We start from the raw sequence: 20550 nt of genomic DNA on the forward strand, positions 1-20550 counted from the left end.
TATGCTGTGTGCACTGTTTTGCCTTCATCCATTGCTTTGGTGACCTTTTCAAAAAAAATCCATCAGGTTAAATAACATGACCTACTTTTGACAATTCCAAACTGAGCCAGGTCCAGTGTTTTGAGGTTACCTATCTCCTGAGAGATGAATTCCATGATATTTCTTTCCAAGACTTTGCATATGAGACTGATTAGACTTATTGGGTTGTAATTAACTGGGTCTATGGAAGGCTGTCCCTTATACAGAGGGATGACTGTAGCTATTCTCCAACTTATAAGGAAGCTGAGAGTGAAGAGTTTTGTTAGGGGGTGGCTAAATTGTGCTTAATGCTATTTAAGATGCATCCAAGGATATTGTCAGGACCCACTAATGCAGTAGTTATAGCTTTTGATAACACTTTTAGGACTTTGTCTTGTGTGATAGCTGGACCCAAACCAGTTTCATGTACATTTTGAGGGGCAGATGGAGGGATAAGAGCAGTAAAGTTAGTGCTACATTTATCAGCCAGTAGGTTCACTATATCTTCAATCTCAGTGTAGGTAACATAATTTACAATCAACTGTGTGCATTCCTGCATTGTGCTTTTGAGCTTACAAACCTAACTAAAACGCTTTATGATGGCTTGGGTAGCTATTTTATCTCCAGACTTGGCTTAGTGATTTTTATTAGGCTTCTAAGTTGTTCAGTGACAAAAAATAACTAAATACATTTTAATAGAAATTTGATTTTTTTACAGTAGGGAGATTGGGCATCTGCACCTTTGGGCAGGAAACTGTGCCCTCTCCTTACCTATTTTATGTTATAATTGAATCTTGGGTTACTTCATATTTTAGTAAGTAAAGAGCTGATGGGATATCACACTTGTTTCAGCCAAATACATTCCAGTTTTCAATCAATATGCCAAAATCAGAATCTGAACAAAAAAATTCCGGTTGTACATCTTTGTTCTGATCGTGTTTTGACTTGAAAGTTGCTATAGAGGAACAATATATAGTCATTACGGTGACTGCCATTTTTCCTTAACTTTTTTTTTACTTTTGCTATACTCTGTCAGCCAAAACATTCTCATCTTCTGTGTTGCAAGAGAGATTTGTATCTCAGAATAGTTTTTCATATGTCAGAGAAAGTGCTCAGACATTGAACAGGGATTTATTTATTTTATTTTTTATTGCTCTTTTGATAGCTGAGTGATCTATGGCCTAAGCCCAGAGTCAAAAGCAGATGACTTTATTTAAGACTGAATAGATCATGGTTTCACGGCATATAATCCACTTAATCCATGCATACTATATATTAATTTATATTACTGGTGTATCTCAAATAATTAAATATTAATTAATTAGAAATTAGTAATTGCTGTATAAAATTGAGGAATATTATTTGCATATACCTTCATGCCAAAGACCAAGTGATAGTGGTGGATCCAAAGAGGAAGTTCTGAAGGAAAAGAAAATACTTTGGTACCAGTGCAAAGGTGAGATCCCATGCTAAAATAAGGACTCTGTTTCATAGAGAGTGGTAAAACACTTTAATGTATAGTCCCAACAGATTTTTATTTAAGAAGGAGCAGGTGCCCAACTGGAAGCAATCTCTCCTTAGCCTGAACAAGCATATAAGCACACTAGTGAAATCCTATAAAGCTAACTTTGAGTCCAAATTGGCCACATCTACTATAGATAATCATAAGGCCTTCTTCACATATTTCTGCAATATATTTATATATATATTTCTGCAATCTCAAAGGAAGCACCCGGATCTGTTCAGAACTGGTGGTCAAGCACACCATATACACAAATGCTGTAGATATAGCCAACCTACTGGCTGACAGATTCAGCAAAAACTTCACCCCTCTGTCCCCCCATAAGTAAATCAAGACATCCCCACTACCTGCCCCCCTTCCCTTATCCTTTAAGGGACAGGTCATCACTGCCCTCCCAAAATCAAAAAATACAGCCTCCATGGGACCCAATAATATCCCAGGCTGCATCCTACATGAACTCAGGAATGAACTTACAGCACAATTAGGCACCTTATTCAACCAAAGCCTGAGTACCGGCTTTGTCCCAGCTGAGTTGAGGACAGCCAATGTCATCCATTTACACAAAGGTGGAACATCCACTGATCTGGGAAATTATAGAGCCATAAGCATAACTGCCTCATTAACAGGGACAATGGCAACCTCCAAACACTCAACCCCACATAGTTGGGCTTGGTCAAGGGGAGGTTATGTCTGTTAAATCAAGTCAACTTCTTTGAGACAGTCAACAAAGCCATGGACGAGGGGAAGATGATGCAAACCACCTACCTTGACCTGGCCAAAGCCTTCAACACTATTCCCCACTCAGGCATGATAGATAAACTCTCTCAGCTAGGCATCAATCCATATGTTATCAGATGGGTAGCAAACTGGCTCACTGATAGAACCCACTTAATCAAAATAGGGGAAGCCACCTCAAGCAGTAGAATTATAATGAGTGGTATACCCCAGAGATTGGTCTTGGGGCATCTGTTATTCGGGATGTACTTCTCTGAGGTGCAGGCCAAAACCAGGGGGTTATGACTGACCAAGTCTGCAGATGACTGCAAGCTGGGCATGATCATCAATTCCCCAAGTGATGAGAATATCCTTCAAGAGGGTTTCAACCAAACAAATGACTGGTGCCAGAAACATGGCCTCAAGCTGAATGTCAAAAAATGCATCATCATCATCCCCTTTGGGGAGAGTGACATCCTCACATATTATCATATTAATATCAATGTCCTAAGCACACAATCAGTCGTGAGGGATTTGGGCACCCAGGTTGATAGCAACCTGACTTTTGATGGCCATGTTGCTTCCATTGAATGGAAAGCTTTCTGCATGGCCCACATCATAAATAAGGGTATCTTATCCATGAACAAGGAGGTCATAACATCCCTTATAAGGCCAATTATTGAGTGCAATGCCCCCTTCGGCATGTACTTTTCAAAGCACATGTAGCAGCTGGAGAGACCACAGAGGTTCCTCAGCAGAAGATTCCAGGGCCACAAACATCTACCCTACACAGATAGGCTAAAAGCCCTGTCCCTCTAATCATTTTCATATAGACTCCTCAGAGGTGACCTCTGTCTGGCATAAAAAGCAATCTCAGACACCACCTTGATGTGACTGCTGCATATCCAGAAGTCAAGCTTCACTCGAGTAGTCTGTTCTCGTGACCCAAACGTGGTCTGTGACATCAATAGGACTTGTTGGTTGGACAGATTTGTGTCCCAGAGATTCCCCCATCTGTAGAATTGATACCCTCTCCATGTCAAGCAGAGTACCTCATTAACCTTTTTAAAGTGCAACCTGGACAACTGGATGGGAAACAGAAAATACACCCCTGGGATTCCACCTGTGTCTCTGCTGGACAGGGGCGTTGGGTGCTGACTTGTCTAAACATGGGCTAAACTCTTGGCTAGGCTTATAAGGCCTTAGGGCCATTAGCCTAGTAACTTCCTATGATCCTATGGTCTTATTTCTTTGTTAAATGGATAATCCCATTAGAACCAAATGCCCTTTTCACTGATAACCTAGAAGCACTGTCTGGATAAGCAATCGCTTAGAGTTCCTCAGTAGGCTAATAGAGGCTGAAGGAATCCTTCTCAGCTTACTAATGCTTGGTAACCCTTAGCTTCACATGTCCCTAACCTTAACCTTGAACTTTACCTTTGAAGAACCCTTTACATTACACTGTCATTACACAAGGCAGCTCACACACACACACACACACACACACACACACACACACACACACACACACACACACACACACAAAACACATATATGCACCAATACACATGTACTACCCTAAATCTATTAACTTACTTAACCCTTACAGTAAAAAGGTCACCAAAGCAATGGATGAAGGCTAATTCACCAACACTTGCACAAACAGTCCCACCCTCAATGCCGGAGCCTTCATAATATCAGAAGGTTTCAGCATTAGTTTCTCAAACTCACACCTACCTTACCTGCATGCATTTCATGCTTCATTCATCGACTTTTCATTAGTACTCTGTGTAAAGGATGCCATTTTGAACTATTTTCCACAAAGCTGTAAGTGCTGTCTAAGAAATGCATTTTAATTAAGTATTCTGTCTCTGTTTTGTCAAGAAACCCATGCTGAATCTTGAAATGCTAACAGTTAAAAATGCTAATAGTTAAGAATGCTTCTCTGACTACTACTGAACTTGAAGTTGGTGGATAAATGCAATGTGCAATTTTTGATCCCTACCATTAATTTTCTAAAAACATATGGACTATGTTCACTAAACTCACAATCAAATGGAAGTTTTACTTGCTGCATGTCAATGTGCTGAACCGAGTCATTAAGCTTCTGACAGCAACACCCGATTAGACAGACAGAAACAAATGTTGAATTCTAAGAGTGAAGTAAGTGAAAATATCAATATCAACAAGATGAAAACAACTGCATGAGGAACAGTTGTACAAATACAAGTAATGTTATCCAGTTGAGACTAGTCATAAATCAGACCTAAATTTGCCTCTGTGACCATTTATTAATACAAACAAACAACATAACTAATATTGAATAAAAGTAAAAATTAACCAGTTGAAGCCGTAATCATAAAGTAGCCAAGGGGGCCAGCTGGAATCCCCATACCCATTCCGGACCTGCAATTAATAGTTCAAACGTGTATACCAAGCCCTTTGGACAGGTCTCACTGTATACCAAAGCTGGGGCTTAACATTTTGTGCCCTAAGGATTTGTCTTTGGAACCAAGACTATTCTGTCTTTCCAACCTGTTAATAACACAAGAGATCACTGAACTATAAAGGGAAGAATACAAGGCCACAAGGCTAGCACTCACTCAACTATGAAATATAGTATGAACAAATTGGAATGGAGGGCAAGTTGACATCTGCTACCAACAAAAGACAAATACCAGGGAAGAGAGGGTGGGAGTCTGTTGATCTGGCCACTGAAGTGATTTAGTCACTTGAGGAAGGGTTATTTAAACTTCTGAGAGGATCCACCCATCACCCTAAGATTCGCTTGTGGACAACTATCTTGCTGGCAAGCCATCTTTTTCCACTTGAGACAAGTCATGTCATAAAGCAGCCCTATATTTGCCTTTGCAACCTATTATTAATGCTAATAACATAACCAATATTGAAAAATAATAATAAAAAAAACAGATTAACCATTGTAAGCCATAAATATAAAGTAACCATTGCAGCCAGTTGGAATCCACAATCCTATTCTGGCTCCACAACTTATACTCCAGGTGCATACACCAAGGCCCTGGGAAAGATCTCACAACCCACCAAAGTTGAGGCTTAACACTTTTTGCCCCTAAGGATTTGCTTTTGAAACCATGACTCTTTGGTCTTCCTAACCTGTCAATAACACAACAAGCTGCTAAATTGTAGAGAAGGATTACAAAAAGGGGGGTGTTGAGGTTGTGAGGCGACCACCCACCAGCATCCATGCACATGTTATTCCCCCCATTCAATGGCCCTCCGCAACCCACAACTATAATCTTACTGTCTAATAGGCTATATTATTGATTGAATAACAAAACCAGCAATTAACATGTTTGCTAATATATTGATTAATAGACAATGATAACTGCATGCTGATTAAATTAACACCCAAATCATTTAAGTGAATTCCATCATAGGCATTAAAGTCCTTTTCTGCCCTTGAACATTGTGTTCAAAAACATGGATTCCAAATGATCTTTCTATTGAGAATACCCAGAGATTGATAAAGCATTTAAATAGTTCAATGGCTGAATTCCTCAATGCTCCTCTCTAATGATGTAAAGGTACACTAAGCAGACCAGAAAACAGTTAAGTTTGTATGCAGAGTAACTAGAGTGTGAAGGTCAGATAAGTTTCTAGATAATAGCACCTTGTTTGGGACCAGGATTAGATTATTGCCCTCCCCCCCAAGGTGACTGATCAGGATGGTAGACTTAGGCTAAATGGTTAGTAGTTAGTGGCAAATATCAAAGTAGCCAAAGCCAAACAAGCCTGTAAAACTAATCTCCTGGCTTATCAAATTTTAAGTGGAATTTCTAATGAAAGAACATATTTCTAACTGAAGGACAACACTTACAATTCATTGGTTGGAAGTTGTGTTGCCCGTACTATACATTGGATTCATACTGGATGAATCCAGTTCAGTTCAACTATTGATAAGTGAACATTATAACACATGATTTGTAAGGAAACACACCTGTACCCTTGTGCCTGGAGTGTACACTAGGACTATATATTTGAAGGGCTTTATCTCCTGCCCCAGTCCAGAAAGGCTGCCTACCCAACAAGTCAATTTTCTGAAAGACAAACACTGCGGCAACTTCTCAAGTGCTCCTGGAGTCTAAATGCCCACTTTAACAGCAAACAAGGTGCTTGTCTACAATACCACAGTTCCCACCAGGAAGTTAAAGACTGTTTGTCATAGACAGCACTTCCCTAGGTCCGCTGCATGGGTATAGCCCCAGCATCCCTTTAGTATAGCATAAATATCTCTAAATAATTGGCTTCTGGTAAAACAAAGGCAGCTTAGCAAACAGTGACTAAGCCTAGATTCTATAGCAGAATTGGTGAAGTATGAACACTAAAGTACAAGGAAAGGTGTTGAGCTGAGTACTTAAATACTTGTTGATTCTAATAAATCTTGTTGTTTCACTTAGACCAGCCCACCGCTTACAAACCAACCAATTTTACGCCAATAATAGTCGCCTCCTGCTCATGCTGATGAGGTTACTAATAGACCCACCTAGAGTGCCATTGTTAAAAATATACCCTATGCACAGACCCATGAGAATGCACTGACTCTGTAAGTAGTGCTAATTAAACTATTGTTCAACTAAATCTGAATTTTGGAACTGTTAGTTTATTGCAGAAATGTACTTCTTCACTTATCTTCAGTGAATACTATGAAATATTACCGGCAGCTGTCAGCCACGTTTATACAGTGTGTATACAAAGATGGGACTGTGTTTGTTGCTGTTTTTATAGGTACATCCTGCTTGCAATATGTAGTCTTAGAAACTACTTAAAAATCTAAGCTAATTCTTTTGCTGTGACTGTTATTCTGTACTCTGATTTGAAAATTGTGTCAACTCTGTTGTTAGCGTGTTTTTGATCTGGTAACAACATTCACCCTGTTGTGTAGCATGTAGCCAGTAACGTTCAGTAGGAAGATAAGTACATTCATATTACAAAGCTGTTGCTATTGATCCACCTGTATCACTGACTTATTGTAGTTGTTTAACTAGTATGGTAGAGGTGGACAAGAGATCTTGCATATGATATTCCTGTTGTTTTAAGAATTTACCCTTCTCATTGTAGGGTTCTATCTCCTGCCCCGGTCCAGAAAGGCTGCCAACCCAACAAGTCAATTTTCTGAAAGAAAAACACCATGGCAACTTCTAAAGTGCCCCTGGAGTCTAAACACCCACTTTAACAGCAAACAAGGTGCTTGTCTACAATACCACGGCTCCCACCAGGAAGTTAAAGACAGTCATAGACAGCACTTCCCTGGGTCAGCTGCATGTGTATAGCCCCAGCATCCCTGCAGTATAGCATAAATATCTCTAAATAATTGGCTTCTGGTAAAACAAAGGCAGCTTAGCAAACAGCGACTAAGCCTAGATTCAATAACAGAATTGGTGAAGTATGAACGCTAAAGTATAAGGAAAAGTGTTGAGCTGAGTACTTACAAAATAATTGTTGATTCTAATAAATCTTCTTGTTTGATTTAGCCCCACTCCACTCACCCTTGCTGGTCTCGTGCTCACTGCGCATCCCACCCTACCCCCTATTCCCACCCAGCTCAGTACCTTTACATTTAAACATCCCAAGCTCCACCCCCATTTTCATTAACCTATCCAGAACATAGACAAATTATTAGTTCAACCCTGCTCCAAGTACTAAGACAACTCCTCCAAAACTGCTCACGCTACAATTATTCACACATTCTGCCATGACTCCCTCCCCTCACTCTAGTACTCCTCCCACACCTCTTTTCCCTCTACTCCTTCTCCCCCTGCTGGTAGAACTATATCACCTAACCTCTTATGAAACTCAATTGCTTTCAGACTGCCAAAGTCCGAATAGTCAAACTGCAATCCCTTTTCCAAGTAGTCCAAACTATAACTTTCTTATCTCACCTTGGACTAATGTCCACTACCCAATATGTAGTCCCTCTTCCATAACTAAAACTAATGAATCATCATCCAAATCCAAATACTATCATCAACTAGCCATTAAACTATCCAAACGCATTGCTAACCTCAAATATAATCTCCTGCTGGGTGGTGATAGTCACCATAACCCTGGTCTTTCTTCACTTCACAACTCTAATAGCATTTCTAATAGTACCACTAACAGTCAGATTGTTTTTCGACCCACTGGTTCATTACAAGCAATGCACATAAACACTAGAAGCATAAAAAACAAACTACACAGTGTTCTTGCCCTTATAGCAACATATTCCCCAGATATACTTGGTATCACTGAAACTTGTCTAAACCCCAATAGATCAGACAGTGAAATATTGCCCCGAGGTTATAATATACTTAGGCTAGATAGACCTACCAAAAAAGGAGGTGGGGTAGCCATTATCTATAAAAACTCTTTAGACATTACTATAGCAAATCTACAATCTCCATTCAGCAATGTGGAAGTCCTAGTAGCTAAGCTAAGAATTAATAACAATAAATCCATAAACATCATCTGTTCTTACATTCCCCCAGGGGACAACATAGAAACTCTAGAGAGTCTACTACAATGGCTCTCTAACAACCACCCTCAGGAATCTATTATTCTTGGGTATTTTAATATAGACTGGTCTACCTGCTCCTCTCACTAACCTTCCACTCACATCAGCCTGTATTAATTCACCCAACTGATTACATCTCCCACAAGAATAGACAAATCCCCAAAAATAGAAAGTATTCTTGACTAGATAGTCATCAATAATCACAGCTCTACATACTCATCTGGAGTAGTAATTGATCAATTAAGTGATCATCTGCCCACCTTTATTATAAAAGCCAAATCTGAATATGCCCATTGCCCCATCTATAAAACTATTAGAACTACCAAATACTTGAACCCTAAACAATTTCAGGATGAACTAAAGCTGTGCAATTGGTCCATACTACATCACCTTCCCCTTGAAAATGCTGTCTCTTACTTTAATACCACATTTCTTACAATGCTAGACTCTCAAGCACCATCTAGGACCACTACAGGTAAACAGAATCCAGCCCCATGGTTGAGTAAAAAAAAACATAACTAAAATTAAAACAAGGAATAAAGCCTGGTCACAATGGAGAACCACCAAATCGCCTAACGATCACCTACAGTACCGCCAACTCAGCAATGACACAAAAAAGTCCACCTTGCGAGACAAAAAGGAGTATTTCCATCATCTTCAGCAAAATAATCAAAACAACCCACAAAAAAGTTTGGTCAGGTATTAAAAAATTACTCCACCCAGGTAGAACACCCCTACCCCATCAACATGCCAAGGCTCACAACCAAAATGTATAGCCCACACCTTTAACACTTTCTTTACAAAAACAGTCCAGGCCCTAGCCAACCAGCATAACTCCACTTTAACAAATAACCACCCTCTAGCACTGAATAGTAAACTATCTTTAGCTTCAACCCTATCTCAACCAACTACATCAGGAAACTTCTTACCAAACTAAAACCCACCACACTAGCTGCAAATCTCCTCCCCACCAAATATCTACAAATAGCTTCAGATGCCATAGCCCTACCCATATCCATCTTAATCAATAGATCCATCAAAGAATGTACCATACCCTCCATTTGGAAGGTATCACATGTGATACCACTACATAAAGGGGGGAGTTTTACCAAAATCTCCAACTAAGGGCCAATCGATATACTGTCCCCACAGGTCAAAGTCTTAAAAGTGCATTCACAGTCAGCTAATGCACTTTCTTACCCATAACAAACTACTAACTGACTGACAGCATGGATTTATGCCCCATCATAGCACAAGAGCTGCACTCTTCTTGTTCACCAATACTATTAACAATAACAGGAATAATGGTCAATTGTTATCAGCCCCCTTTCTTGACCTCTCCAAGGCTTTTGACATGATTAACCACCGCCAACTTATCTGCACACTGGAAAATCTGTCCCTTAATCAGTTGGCCATTCAGTCGTTCCAAAACTACTTACTGGGTAGAAGCTAGGCCATACTTTTGCAAAACAACCTGTCCTCCCTACTCCCAGTCACTATTAGGGTTCCACAGGGATCTATCCTAGGACCACTACTTTTTTCTATCTTTATAAATTACCTCCCCCACCAATCCCCATTGCCACCTGCATTCAGTACACCGACGACTCCACTTTGATTTGTACAACCTACACCCTACTCAAACTCCAATCCATAACCCAAACAATATTTAATACCATTGAAAATTGGCTTTTCAACTGCCAACTGATCTTAAATCCCAAAAATTCAAATTATTGCTATTCACCCCAGCCCAGCGAGTGTCTATATTATAACATTGAAGTTCTATAACATCGAATGTTATAATATCGAACCCGTAATGTCGGACGCTGAAAACAGCGAAGGTGCAGGACATTGAATTCTTTCCCAGGGAAAAAATTTGGTGGACTTTGCTGTGACTTTGCTGTTTTCAGCGTTCGATATGTTGGAGCGTTACGGGTCGGGTTCAGGTAAGTGTGAGATTGTGTGTAGGTTAGGATTAGCGGGCGGGTTAGGTGAGTTAGGGTTAGGGAGCGGGTGAGATAAGCGTGCAGTTGTGTGGACGTTAGTGTTAGGGTGCGGGTTCAGGTAAGTGTGCGATTGTGTAAGTTACGGTTAGGGAGCGGGTTAGGTGAGTTAGGGTTAGGGTGCGGGTTAGGTGAGTTAGGGTTAAGGCATGGGTGAGGTGAGTGTGCGATAGTGACGGACCTTAGGGTTAGGGTTGGGTTAAGGTAAATGGATAGCTAGTACTGTATGTAAAGTTTAGTTTAGGTGTAGGATTTTAAGTGTATGTGTGTGGATGGCTGTTTTTGTGTGTGTTTGTGCTGTGTGTATGTTTCTCAGAATAGCGAATTTTTTCCCTGGGAAAACATTCGCTATTCTGACTGTTCGATGTTTTCACACTTTGATGTTTAGGGTTCGATATAATAACATTTGATGTTAGAGAATTTTGTTGTTATGATATAGGCCCACCCAGCGGTCCCCTCCCACAGCCTTGACTGTGATTTCTAATAAAGGAACTATTTTCACTCCAGATACCTATACAAAACTGCTAAGGGTGCACAAAGATAACCATCTAAAATTCGACGTCCATGTAAACCAAACCATAAAAAATACAAATAAAAGAATTGGTTCACTGCAGAACGGAGATCACCATAGAGTGTGGAAAGGGAAGATTTCCCTTTACTGCACTATAGTGCAATCTCGGAGTTGGTATATTTAAGTAGGGGGGGGGGTGCAGGGGGGCTTGCCCCCCTGCATAGAGCATTTTTTTTTGGGTAGTTAGTATTTTTTTTGTACGTTCGATGTTGTCAGCTTTCGAGGTATGCAGTTCGAAGTTGTGAGCTTCGGACTTGTAAGCTTTCGATCATCTGATATAGACCGGCGGTCAAATCTTTAATAACTCCCCACACTAGTGCATGGCCACTCAGATCTACTGACAAACTACTACTCAAGACTATGAAATCCCACAACTAAGCAGGCGACTCCCTCTTCCCCAACTACATTACCAAAACATGGAACCAATTGCCACCAGATCTAACTCAGGAATCCTACTTGGTTAAATTCAAGAAAAAAGTCAAACGTTATTTTACATCCCACTGGATATGTGCCTGTGCTAACCCTGGGTGATCTTGGACTCCCTATTTCTCATACCCTCTCTAGCTCCTGACTTTAAAAAGCAACACCTTAAGGCATGTCTTTATAGCACAATAGAATATTCTCCTCCCAAGGAATATTTGTGCACTTCCTCCAATCTTACTATAAATAAACAGTGTCACTTGGAAAACATGTCCTCTACAAATTCAGTTATGACTAAAGCTACGAACTAACATATTTTTCTACTCTGTTGTATATAATAAGTAATATGTCTTATAAGTAGTGTATCTTTGCTTGTTTGACTAACTGTATCTTTTGTTTGTATGACTAATTGTATGCTGGAGCTTTTCTCCCCGGGCCTCTGCTGAAAATGGACATTAATCCAGTTGGACTCTCCCAGTCAACAAATGTAAATAAATAAATAAATAAATTATCTAAACCTTTTGATCCAGTAAGCATGTTAAATGGATAGGGCAACCTGCTAACCTCTGTACCACTCTCTGGACATAAAAATGCCCCAATATCCACAATATTTCTTTTACTTCTAATGTAAAAAAGGAAGGTGCCAGATGTCTGTGCCTCAGTCCTCTTTAGAATTTTTGATGAATGCCCCTTGAATGAGAGGTCTGAAGCATAGCCTAGGTGGGAATGCCTTGTTATGACAGACCCTTTATGTACAGCTGCATTGACTTCACAGGAAGATCAAATTACCTGTCTTTAAACAAAAAAATAGGACCAGAGAAAACATCTCCATGTGTTAGCTTGTACAACACTGACACCCAGTGAACTGGACAAGGGACATAACAGTTTCCTTTCTCTAAGCAAACTTGGTGCCCCCCACCTGGATTGATCTGCCTTAGACTTCCTTAACCATATCAGAAGAAAATCTTTGGTCCTCCCAATGCAAGGCCCAAAGCAGCTTGCTCACTCCAAATGCTCCTGTCAGGTAAGCAAGGTGTCCCAGAGATTAAAAGAATGGAAGTCATCCAATGTGTAATAGCTTCCTACAATAATGGGACCCAAGAGGTGATATCCTATAGATTTCTTGGGATATTGCAATGCTCCTCTATTGTTTTCCCATTATTTAATTAATCTAGTAACCACCCAATGATTAGAATTATTAGGGAGGCTCAAAGAACAGGCTAACCCGCTTTAACAAAACTAAATAACCCATCCTTAAAAGAAGGTGACATTCACCCCAACCCTGGCCCTGCCAACCCCATTATCCATTCAACTCACCCTAAACCTCATAACTCTCTCTTAATAGGACACCTAAATATCCAAAGCATTAATAATAAAATAGCCCACCTCCACGCTATTCTAGATATTTACTCCTTTGATATCCTCTACCTCACTGAAACTTGGTTGAAACCAGAAACTAAAGATAATACAATCATTCCCCAAGGCTATAACATACTTAGACAAGATCGTACTAAGCGGAAAGGGGGTGGAGTAGCAGTTCTATTTAAAGTTGGACTTCATATCTCTACCCTACCTCATAATCCTACCCAGGATAGTAATGTAGAAGTTCTCATCTCCAAACTCCAAATTAATTCTAAGAAATCTTTATATATTATCTGTATTTACTTACCCCCAGGAAACAACATCTCTACAATAGAGACCATACTAAACTGGGCATCCTCTACATAACCCCAAGAAACTATAATACTAGGTGACTTTAACATTGACTGGAAATGTGTTAGTTCAGAAAATCCTACTTCTCATATTAACCTCCACGGCTTCAGCCAAACTATTACCTCTACAACCAGAATTAATAAACCTAGTAAAAAAGAGAGTATCTTAGACTGGATACTTATAAACAAACAGAAACATTCTTATAAGGTAGGAATATTGCCAGACAATGTAAGTGATAATTTTTTAACCTGCATTATAAGAGAAAAGAAGGATCTCCCCAACCTCCCCACCTTTACGATAGCTCGTTCTACCAAACACTTTAACTCAGAATTATTTCAAACTGAACTTAATGCCTGTGACTGGAAGCCTTTAAAAACCCTTCCACTTGAAGAGGCCGTAAAGTATTTTAACTCTAAATTTCTATCCATCCTGGATACGCACGCACCTAAACGTTCCATTAGAATTAAGTCCAACCCAGCCCCATGGCTCTCTTATGAAACCAGACAACAAATCCTGCTTAGAAAAAAAGCATGGGCTAAGTGTTGAGCAAACAGAAACATCTCTGATCAACTACATTTTAGGCAACTGAGAAATACTACAAAAAAGGCAATACTTACAGATAAAAAGAACTACTACTGTAAACTACAGCAAACACACCAAAACAATCCTCAAACATTTTGGGCTAGTTTCAATAAACTCCTTTCTCTGGGCCACTCTCAAACACCTACCCCTCTTGATGCTAATCCAAATACCCCCCATCTAACTGCCAATACCTTTAACTCTTTTTTCACTGATTCCATACAATCACTTACTAGTCAACTTAACCCTGACAATTCTAACCTTCCCACTACCCCACTAGGATCTCTACCTTCATTTAAACTACAACCCAGCTCTACTACTCTCATCTATAAACTCATTCAAAATCTCAAGCCATGTACTCCTTCTGCTGACCAACTACCATCACAATATCTCCAAAAAGCAGCCAAAGCTATCGCCTACCCTATATCTATCCTCATAAATAGAACAATCACAGAAGGAACCGTTCCAACTATGTGGAAAATCTCCCATATTATACCCCTACACAAAGGAGGAAATTCAAATGACTACTCAAACTACCGGCCCATAGCTCTTTTATCACCCTTAGCAAAAATTTTGGAAAAATGTATTCACAAGCAACTTTTACATCACCTGATACAAAATAACATAATAGCAGACTGCCAACATGGCTTTAGGCCATCTCATAGGTTCATAGGTTCATAGGTTCATAGGTTCATACTAGGCTATCTGCCCAAGGGCATTTATAAGCCTAGCCCATAGTTATTTGGCTTTCGCCACCCCTTTAGTTTGAATAAAACTATGCCTATTATTTTGCTGTGCCTCTGTCAAGCAGTGACACTGAAGTAATCCCTGGGGTATATCTGCGATCCCCCATCCATTGGTCAAGATTCCTCTTGAACAAGGCCAGCGAGGTGCTCTGCCTCACATGTACCGGGATTTTGTTCCACAGCATAGGGAGTCTCTGGGTGATGAATCTGTCCCTCCAGCATGTTCTATTAATAACCGTGTCAAGGTTTAAGTCTCCCGCCCTTGTGGTTCTGAGGGATCTAGATTTTTTGAGGTGAAGCATATTCATCAAATCAGGGTTTGACATGGCCTTATATGTCAGACACAGGTCACCTCTGAGCAAACGGTATGAGACTGAATAGAGCTGGAGTTCTTTCAGTCGGGCAGCATAAGACATATTTTTGAGACCCTTTATCCTTTTGGTGAGGAACTTTTGGGGCCTCTCCAGCTGCTGCAGGTATCTGGTCAGATACATTCCGAATGGGGCATTGTACTCAATCATAGGTCTAATGAGTGATGAGTACAGGGGGGCGATGACCTCCCTTGATCTAGATGTGAATCCCTTCATGATCAGGTGGGCAATGTAGAAGGTTTTCCTAACTACTTTAGCAACATGAGTGTCAAACGAAAGGCTACTGTCAACCTGGGTCCCCAGATCCCTGATGACTTCTTCTGTGCTCAGTGGATTGCCACCTATATGGTAGCTAGGGGTAACCTTGTTTTTCCCGAAGGGTATGACTATGCATTTCTTGGCATTTAACTTTAGGCCATGGCTCTGGCACCAGTTATCCATTTCTGTGAGGCCCTTCTGAAGGATATCTGTGTCAGATGTGTTTTTGACTATGGCGCCCAGTTTGCAGTCATCTGCAAACTTTGTCAGCCATAACCCTCCTGTGTTTGCTTATACTTCAGAAAAGTAGATGCCGAACAAGAGTGGACCCAGGACTGAGCCCTGTGGGACACCACTTGTGACAGGCTTTGAGTCTGACATGGCTCCAGCAACTCTGACCCTGTGGGTTCTGTCACTTAGCCAGTTTGCAACCCATCTTGTGATGTATGGGTTTACATTCAAGCTGATGAGTTTTTGATGATACCTGAGTGGGGTATTGTGTCGAAGGCCTTTGCCAGGTCAAGGTAGGCTGTATGGACTGCCTTTCCTCATCAATGGCCTTGGTGACTGTCTCGAAAAGTCAACCAAGTTTAAAAGGCATGATCTGCCTTTGACAAAGCCAAACTGGGTTGGATCCAAAGTCTGCAAGTTCCCTATGTCTTTATTTATGAGTTCCATTATGATCCTCTCCATGGCTTTGCAGATAAGGCTTGTCAAGCTAATGGGACGGTAATTTCCAGGGTCGGTGGAGGCACCGCCCTTGTGAAGTGGGACCACAGTCGGCCACTCCTTGGGTACGTATCCTGAGGTGAGGCTAAGATTAAACAGCTGTCCTAACTGCGGGTTTAATTCCTCATTGAGTTCATGGAGCACACAGCCGGGACACCATCCGTCCCATGGATGCTGTGTTTTTGCTTTGGAGAGAGCAGTTCTCACCTGGGCATTGGAGATGTTTGGGGGCTACAATCCTCTGGTATAGATATCTCTCCTTTTGGGGAGAAGTTTGCACTGAACCTGTCAGCCAGTATGTTGGCAATGTGTGTAGGTTCAGTAATCTTCACATCATTTTGAACTAATTCTGAGCATATCTGGGAGTTTCCTCCTAGGTTTCTAACATAGCTAAAGAAGGCCTTATGATTGTCTTTTGAATCCTTGGCGATTTTTCTCTCAAAATTTGCCTTGGATGATTTTATGAGAGCTCTTAGTTTTTACTTATAATGATCAAAGGTGTCTTACCTTTCAAGGATTTTGCTCTATCTTGTAGTAGCTTCCTCCTTTAGTTGTAGAGCTTGTTTATGGCTGGGGTCCACCAGACTGGACGCTTGCCTTTGGTACAAAAAGTCTTAGTTTTGTTTGGGATTGCCTGATCCATGCAGTCCTGTAGGTGCTGGTAGAAGGCATTTGTAAGTGATTCAGCGGTTTGAGTAATGTTTACCACTGGCTCAGGGGCCTTAAAGGAGACCACACTAGTTTTTAGAAGTGTGAAGTTGGCTTTTGAGAAGTTTTTCACTGTGGTCTTTTGTTTCAGGTGGGGGCGGGATGAGGACCTCCAGCGAGATTAGTTTATGATCTGATCTCACCAGTGAGGGGTATACTTCGGTGTTGAACATTGTGATCCCATGTTCGTGATGATGAGATCAAGTATGTTTTCTCCTCTTGTGGGGATGGTGACTAGTTGTTCCATGGCATTTGAGTTTATGAACTCCAGGAACCTTTGGGCTAGAGTGTTTGGGCTTGAGTAGTGTTCCCAGTCTATATTAGGGTAGTTGAAGTCACCTAGTATGATGGTGTTTGGAGATACATTTATCCCTCCATTGTTTTCAGGAAGGCCATGTGAGGTTCCTGAGTTTGAGAGGGTGGCCTGTAACATGCTACAAATTGCAGAGCAGTCTTGCCTATGGTTAATTGCACCTGGATGGTCTCCGATGCATCGTGCGTTGCCACCAACCTTGAGGTGTGGGTGTCCTTTATGAATATGGACACCCCCCCTCCTTTCTTGGTGTTGTCCAGATTTTGGGGCCGGAACGCATGATATGAGGTGAAACCTTCTAGTGCTGGGGTGCTCTCAGGAGCCTTGAACCAGGTTTCTGTCACAGCACAGACATCGATGCTCTCCATACTGAGAAGGGCCTCGAGTGCGTGCATCTTGAGATTGAGACTTCTGGCATTGAGCAGCATTACCCTTAGTTTTTACTTTTTGTGTTCTAGGGTGGTAGGTTTAGAATTTGAGCCTTGCCTAAAAAGGCACTATGGGGTGGCAAGAGCCTTTGCCAATATCCGGAAGCCTAGGGTGACAGGTGCAAGCAGCGTGGCTTGTCCAGCATGTCATCCCAGGCAGACAGACATTGGATCCCCTTTGAATGACACCAGAATTTAAGCCAATTATTAAAGCTGATCATCTTATCACTGTATTGTGGCATCATTCTAAGTGAAGGTAGGATACTACTCAAGGTCAGGGTCATACCTGCCTGGGCTACATAATCAGAGAGCTCCTCAATGTCTCTTTTCATGTAGTCCAAGGAGGCATATCTCAGGTCGTTGACACCAGCGTGGACAATGACTGAGTCGTGTACCTGCTGTTGAGAGACCTGAGTGCTTGTGTTATGTGGTGGATTCTAGCGCCCGACAGGCAGCTTACTGTGACCTTCTCCTTACTCAGTCTGGTGAGCGGGACGTCAGTGTGTCTGACTATGGAGTCACCTATGACAAGTATGTTTGGTGTTGTATTTGGCCTTAAGGGCAGTGACTGCTTTGCACACTGATTTTGTTGTTTATGTGTTGTTTGTGTGGTGTATTGAGTTTGCAGTTGCTTGGGTGTCTGCTTTGGAGGCCTCTGCTGTTTAGGTAAATTTTACTCAGAGCCTCGAGTATGTCTTAGTGTGTTTATGTGTTTGATTCAGTGGTGTGGTTGAGTTATGTGAGACTGGTATTGTGGTGTGTGTAGTTGCCTTCTCCTCCTGCCTGGTCTTGCCAGTCCTGAGTTGAGAGAGCTCAGCCTCCAGTCTGGCTAAATAGCTGCATCTCTCACAAGTGTTAGTGTTACATGGGAGGAGGAGATGGTTGTCCGTGTACATGAGGCAATTGTAACATTGTCTCAGAATTCCCAGATTCACCAAATGGGCAGGAGAGGACGCCAGCATCTGACCCTTCGACATGCTAGAAAGAATTATGAGTTGGTATGAGACAGAAAAGTAGTGGGCTTAGCAGGAAGTGGGCACTCCTGGGGGTTTTGCTAGTGAGAGATTTGTATAATATAGGAGTGCTTGACCTGCAAAGAGAATGCTTATAAGACAAGGGATATGCTTATAAGACAAGTGCTGAGCTTTTTGAGAAGAAAAAGCTATTTGGAACAAGTGCTGCACTTTTTAGTGTAGGTGTAAACTGTTTAGGTTCCTAACAGAGCAGTTCTAAGGAAAAATTGAAGAACAGACTTTCTGGAGCCAGAAAGAGTTTAACGTTGTTTAACCGGCGCGCTTGCCGATGCTGCTCTAGTGGCAACTCCGACGCTAAAGCACATTAAAGCGTGCTTGATAGTAGGGGCTGGAAAGAAGCAGGAATAGACCCAAAAGGGAAAATAAAACTACAGTTTCAAGTCAGCAACCACCTCTACGGGGGCAGGAAGCTGCTCAATGTTAGTCACTGCCACTAATGAACAGAGAGACCCTCCTTCAGCCCAAGCAAAAATGGCCTCACAGAAACTTTCAAACAGTTCAGGAACAGCAAGCCTGTAACTGAACTTTTAACTCTCAGAAAAGTGGGAAAAAAGCAAGATTTTTTTTTTGTTTTTGTTTTTTACAGAGATAGCAGAGGTTCACAAGTAATATCAAGTTATAACATTGCAGTAAATGACCCCACACAAGAGTGCTAGGTCAAGGACAGAAAATATGCAAGTTTTAAGAAAAAAACGATTTAAAATTAAGTGCAAACAGGAAATTCAGCAAACAGCTTTTGGTTGTGCTCTAAATACAGCTACTAATACAGAAATCAAGTTTAACAAGCCAGAAAACGCTCTAGCTAGGCAGCTATGCAGAAAAACTTAGCAAATAAACAGAGAAAAAATACTTAAAATCTCAAAAGTGGCTCCCTTCTTCTCTCAGCGTTTTTTCCTCTTGGAGGGTGCTTCACCAACAGCCAACAAGCCTGAAAAGATGCTCAAACCACGAGGCAACTAGGTTTTAAGAGAGGAAGATGAAGGAGTTATGGAAATGAGCCCTAGTGGCCAATAAAACTCCAGTTCCAAGTCAGTAACCACCTCTACGGGGGGCAGGGAAGCTGCTCAATGTTAGTCACTGCCACTGATGAACAGAGAGACCCTCCTTCAGCCCTAGCAAAAATGGCCTCACAGAAACTTTCAAACAGTTCAGGAACAGCAAGCCTGTCACTGAACTATCTTAACTCTCAGAAAAGTGGGAAAAAGCAAGATTTTTTTTTGTTTTGTTTTTACAGAGATAGCAGAGGTTCACAAGTAATATCAAGTTATAACAGTGCAGTAAATGACCCCACACAAGAGTGCTAGGTCAAGGACAGAAAATATGCAAGTTTTAAGAAAAACGATTTAAAATTAAGTGCAAACAGGAAATTCAGCAAACAGCTTTTGGTTGTGCTCTAAATACAGCTACTAATACAGAAATCAAGTTTAACAAGCCAGAAAATGCTCAAGCTAGGCAGCTATGCAGAAAAACTTAGCAAATAAACAGAGAAAAATACTTAAAATCTCAAAAGTGGCTCCCTTCTTCTCTCAGCTTTTCCTCTTGGAGGGTGCTTCACCAACAGCCAACAAGCCTGAAAAGATGCTCAAACCACGAGGCAACTAGGTTTTAAGAGAGGAAGATGAAGGAGTTATGGAAATGACCCCTAGTGGCCAATAAAACTACAGTTTCAAGTCAGTAACCACCTCTACGGGGGGCAGGGAAGCTGCTCAATGTTAGTCACTGCCACTGATGAACAGAGAGACCCTCCTTCAGCCCAAGCAAAATGGCCTCACAGAAACTTTCAAACAGTTCAGGAACAGCAAGCCTGTAACTGAACTTTTTAACTCTCAGAAAAGTGGGAAAAAGCAAGATTTTTTTTGTTTTTGTTTTTACAGAGATAGCAGAGGTTCACAAGTAA

Source organism: Protopterus annectens, chromosome 12.part0, assembly GCF_019279795.1.
Source record: "Protopterus annectens isolate FY-2018-M chromosome 12.part0, PAN1.0, whole genome shotgun sequence".
Classification (NCBI taxonomy): Eukaryota; Metazoa; Chordata; order Ceratodontiformes; family Protopteridae; genus Protopterus; species Protopterus annectens.